The following is a 6,000-nucleotide window of genomic DNA, read 5'->3' as shown; positions in this document are numbered from 1 at the left end:
ATTCATTAGGTAAAACTATAATGGCTACACATATACGTTACGGCCATGTATATTTAAGATGGACAGACCTAGAGTGAGCGAATGCCGCCTCATTTCTTGTTCCTCGTTTGGTTGTGGATTTAGGGCGGGGTTGCTCAGTCAACAGTCCTCCCCACATTAAATATACATGACTAGTATATGTGAGGCGATTATAGAAATGCCTCGTGAGAATCCATTCATGAAAAGGTACTCTATTCGAAAACACTTAGAACTCTCTATAGTTCCGCGTCAACTCTATCAGTCCAGGTATCCGCGGTAGTGATACATAGGACGAAACCCGAGATGCTTAGAACTTGTGTGCCTGTTCGGCACATGACTCTATCGATCTTCATTATATATCATGTCAGAGTGTGCCAACTTCAACGACTCTATTGATCATGGTTCGACTTCGTGCAACCATGTGTACATCCTTAGTGTTGTGTAAAAAGAACTTTCTCCGTAGCCTCGTCGGCAAATAAAGGTTCTTCCGAACCTAAACATAACACAAATGATTAAACCTAATGCGATCTGTCAATCGTCTCTCTTATCTCAAACCTTCCGAAGTACCCAAGAGAGGGTACCACACGCTGTTAACCAACCCTCCTTAGACAGATAAGAACCGAAGCGAAAGACACTGTAGATACTTCAGAAGACAACAACCACCCGGAACATACTCAGAAGAATCCTCAGAAAGACCCTTCGCACCTCGCACATCAGGTTCGTGAACCTAGAGAAACGAACTCATGAGACTAACCACTATAACTAGGTATAAGCGTAAAGGTGGCATATGATTGAGATCAAAAAGATTTAAGGTGTGTGTTTCCTCCCTATTCCCTGTTCCTCGTTGGGTTGTGGGTTTGGGGTGGAGTCGCACAGCTGAACATCCTGCCGAACTCAATTATATACTGCTTGCATACACCCGGTATTTGTAGTTAGGCAAAGCATGAGCTCTACCACGAACCTCTTAGGAAAAACCCTTCACCCTATTCCATAACATAGGAGCAGGAGTCAAGAGAATCACTGCGGGTTGAGCTAGTAAAGTTCCGAGTGATGAGACCCTATACTCACTAGATTTGACCTAAATAGAGGAAACTCAGAACCTTCGGAAGAGTAGTGCGGTAGGTGCTCGCACTACTCAGGCACCTTGTCCACCCAGTTATAGACGAGCAGTGCCTATCATCCTCCACCCTCTCGTATGGAGGAAATCGTCGTCGCCCTGTAGACGATAGACTTCATTCTCCGAAGTGAACACTAGAATACCGAGAACCACAGGATAACCTCCGCAGACAAGAATCCTTGATCAAAGTGCAAAAGTAGTTGCGTTAAACCTCGTGACCTAGATCCCGAAGAGATTATCGACTGGACGCCAGCCCAGGTGTCAGTCGAGGGGTTGTGCAGGAACATGCGCTTTTCGCACTAAAATAAACCAAAGTCTTGGAAAATCCTTGGACTACTAGGTGTTCCATGAATACTATCTCACGCAGAGATAGTAGAACCACCTCCCAAGATAGTCCAGCACTCGTCTAGTGAAACCCTATCTCCCCGATCCTCAGGGTTTCCGTATCTCAAGATTCCTTAGTGCAGGTTCATTTTGCACAAGCTTGAGATAGACACTCAACAGCAGACAGATAACCGTAGATACGCAACCCATCCGATGACCTAGAAAGTCTCTATCAGCCAGTTGACAGGAAACGCGAAACCAAAGACCACCCGAGCTTTCTAAGAACCAACCTGAAGGACTACACCACTAGTACGGGAGAGAACGTTAGGAACTTCGGAATGGCGATCACGCCAGTGATGATCTTGCCATAGAAGTACACTATGTTCGAAGTACTGAAAAGCTCTACCATTCCGAGAGCTTAGGACCATATGGGAATCCCCATGGAGACTTGGTCCAACCCTTTTCAGGCCGCTACTACCTTCGGATATACCACAAGATTCACACCTGATCGATCCACTTCTTAGACTTGATATGTGATTTCCCGACATCACTCTTCGTGCCTCACTCATATTGATATAAACCATTGAAAACCCTAATCTCGTAGATACGCCAGTCATAACCCATTAGCTACACGAGACGGAATCCGCATCCCGTACGTGAAGGTCTGTTGGAGTGACAAACACGGACCAGAGTTCACTTGGGAATGCGAAGATGAACCGTATAGGAGGTACTCTCTTACCTCTACTTGGCCATTCATACTTATTTCCTTGCCTAGACCTGAATTTCGAGATGAAATTCCCTCTAACGGGGGGATGATGTGACAACCCAAGTAATTCTGTTACATTACCCCGTTACCGTTAACGGAATTTTCCACTGTATACAAGTTCCGTTAATTAGAGGTCTCCAATTAAATAAATATTTCAATTATATATGCCGTTAAGTCGTGATAAAAGGAAATAAAAACACATAACACACATAGTCCATTATTCGGAAAAAGTTAGTCTTTATTATCACAACCACTAAATCGGGTGCGACCAAAAGCCCCGTTAAACGACAGTATCGGGTAGAATATCACTGAGCTCCAACTCCCACCCATATATAAAGGGGAGTAAACTCCATTTGGAGACTTTTCCACCCTCTCTCTCTCTCTATACTCTCTCTCTCTCTAGGCTCATTTTCGACTCCAAACACCGCGATTTCCGACCCCTAAACGTAAGACTATCAACCCTAACTTGTTCTATGTGTGCATTAATGTCTTTTTAGCCTAAAAATCACAAGATTGAGACATGAAAAAGGATTTTACAGCCTAAGTGCCTCCTTAGGCCGTAAACCCCCAAATGGTGGCCAAAACGACTCAAAAATGTCCCTAAAAGCTTAGAAACTAAATGGGGATTTAGCTTAGGAGTGTTTAAGCATCAAAACACAAGATTCTAGGGCATAAAAGAGAGTTTACGGCCCAAGCACAAGATTAGGCCGTAAACACCTCTAAACCTTGCCTAAATGTCCCAAAAACACTCCCAAACCACCCTTAGGCTTCATACATAATTTAGGGACTTAGTATTTTGGGTTTAGACCATTTAAACACAATGAAAAGAAGGGGAAAAAGGAGTTTACAGCCCAAGTATGTACCAAGTCCGTAAACACCCCTAAATGTGCCAAAAATGTGGTTTTTGCCCCCCAAATGGCCTTAGACTATTTCTATAAAATGCTACGAATGATTTAAGGGGTTAAACTCCAAGAGTTGTGGGTGTATGAGATTTCACGGCCAAGCCATAGAGCTTACAGCCATAAACTCTCAAGGATTGGTCTTTTGGACCATAAACTCTAAAGGAGTGCCCTCTTGGAACCCCGAACACCCCTATAGCCTTAAATAATTACTAGAAGAGATATAAGGGCTTGAAACTTCACAAAACTCAAGGAATAAGAGTTTACGGCTGTAAACTCCCTTAGGAGTTGTCCCTAGGCCATAAACTCCATTATGATGCCCTTAAAGACCTTAAACCCACTCATGCCTTTTGGAATTGGACCTAGAAAAATCCCACTATCAAGATTGAAGCCTTAAAACACACTAGAGCCCCTCACCATGAGTTTACGGCTGTAAACTCATGGTGAGTAGTCCCTGGGCAGTAAACATGGTGTTGAGGGTTTACTCTCGGAGAGTAAACTCCATTCCTAAGCCATACACACCCTTAAATGTTACCCGGGACGCCCCAAACACTTAACCAAAGTGTTTTCCGCTCCTTTGAGTGCGTATACTTGTTTAATTAGTATTAAATATACTAATTTTATGTGAACATATGTTATCATATGTTAAATAGGTCTCTAAGTGTGTCCAAGTCCTTACTTGACACCGGACACCCAACCGGCACCTTCGTCGGATCCACTTACACCAAGTGAGTTCATACCCCTGAATGAACCTTTTAAATGATTTTACATGTTTTACAGGTGGGGGGGGGGAATACAAGTTAAACATGCCAGTTATCATGTCAATCACATGTGATTGATAACCCGCATGCACAAGATTTTACCACACTGTATACTGTTTTTACCGAGTAGGACACTATAATGACTTTCAAAAAGGTTTTCAAACTATTTCAAACTCTTACTTATACTGTTTTATTCAAATTCATTTCAAAACGATTTATAAAGTTTCCAAAGATTTCTAAAGGTTTTCACACTTATTTTATCAAAGAATACAAAATGCGATTTTCCTATATATAAAGGTTTTCCAAGGTTTTCACTAAATTCTCTTCCACGTAGAATACATTTACTTGCTAGTTACTGCTGCTTCGCTTATACTTATTTTATATTCTCACTTGGTAACGCTTTCACTTCTCGAAATGCTTATACTTGTTATTGTCTCTATTTCACTTACACTTGTAGTCGCTCATAACTGATAGACGCTCTTACCTCACTTAATGTTGTCTCTACTTCGTGATACGCTTATACTTGTTCGACACTCCTATTTCACTTGCGACCGCTCCTACTTCACTTGTTACCGCTTCTACTTTGTGATACACTTACTTTTGGCACACTTATACTTCACAACAAGAATCCACTTGTTACACACTCAAGCGTAGTTAAATGTATGTATGTGCTTGTCTAGATGCATATAAGTAATGATTGAATGACTTAGGAAGGCTTGTCAGCCCTATTTCCTTTTCTTCGTTGAGATGTGGTCTGGTGGGATTGGATGGTCGTCCGAAGGTCGTTTGATTCATTAGTTATGTATTATGTATACGAGCATAGCCATACAGGAATTCTCTAGTCAGTTCAGTTAAGAGTCTCTACCTCTAGTCTACACTTACATTAGAAACACACTACCCACTATTTGGAAGTCTCTACTGCTAGTTGAGCACTTACACACTACCCACTATTTGGAAGTCTCTACCCACTATTTGGGATGCCTCTTCAGGACACGGCCTTCTCCGTCATCTAGTTGGTAACCAAAATCTCCTATAAGGAGAACGGACATTGTGTGTATAGATCTATACGGGATTGACAACCCCGCACCCAGACTGCTAGCTACAGTCCCGGCCTACCAAGCCAACGGGTGACAAATGCCATATCTTAGACGCTTGTAGGGCGTCTGATACTCTAGTTAGTATGGTTACAAGTATCCCGGGTTACCTTATAATTCATGGCCTTAAGGTAATGGTATTTCGCCAGCAATTTACACTGTATGCTGGTAATTCATTTTCAGAGTCACACTGTTTTCACCCTACAAGACGTATCTTTCATTTGATATTGCCTGGGGTCTGTCTCCTCTGTTTTGACCTTACAAGACGTATCTTTCATTTGATACTGTCTGGGGTCTGTCTCCTCTGTTTTGACCTTACAAGACGTATCTTTCATTTGATACTGTCTGGGGTCTGTCTCCTCTGTTTTGACCCTACAAGACGTATCTCTCATTTGATGTTGTTTGGGGTCTGTATCCACTGTATTCACTGTTTTAGACCTGGCTAGACGTATCTTTCATTCGATATTGCTTGCGGTCTGTATTCACTGTTTTGGGCCTTACCAGTTGTACCTTCCATTTGGTACCTTCTGGGATCTGTGTCTCTATTTGTTAGACTGAGCCAGGCGTGTCGTTCGTTCGATACTCTCCTAGAGTCTATGATTCCTTTGCCTTAGTCAGCAGTCCTACAGCTGAGGCATATGTTATTTCCCTGTCGTCTCTTGCTTTCTTTAATAATCAAATTCAGTATTTTGATAATGATAGCAATTAAGGGAAAACCACTTTTTACCACATAACACTGACCAGTCTTGGTAGAAGGCTACTTTGATTAAAGAAAATATAGGATTTTCTGGAAAGAACTCTAATACACTGTAACACTTAAACTATTACTTTATGAAGTTATTTGAATGAAATGTCACTAAATACTTATGAACTCACCAGCATTTGTAAAAATGCTGATACTCGCTTTTCAAATAACTTGTATTCTCAGGTTAGCATTAGACAGGTACATCTCGGAGCTGTTGGTGAAGATAGCTTAGTACTGCGCTGTATCTATTCGATTAATTGTATTACTTTGATGTAT

Source organism: Lactuca saligna, chromosome 7, assembly GCF_052625555.1.
Source record: "Lactuca saligna cultivar CGN05327 chromosome 7, ASM5262555v1, whole genome shotgun sequence".
NCBI classification, from domain to species: domain Eukaryota; kingdom Viridiplantae; phylum Streptophyta; class Magnoliopsida; order Asterales; family Asteraceae; genus Lactuca; species Lactuca saligna.
This window is presented reverse-complemented; position numbering follows the sequence as displayed.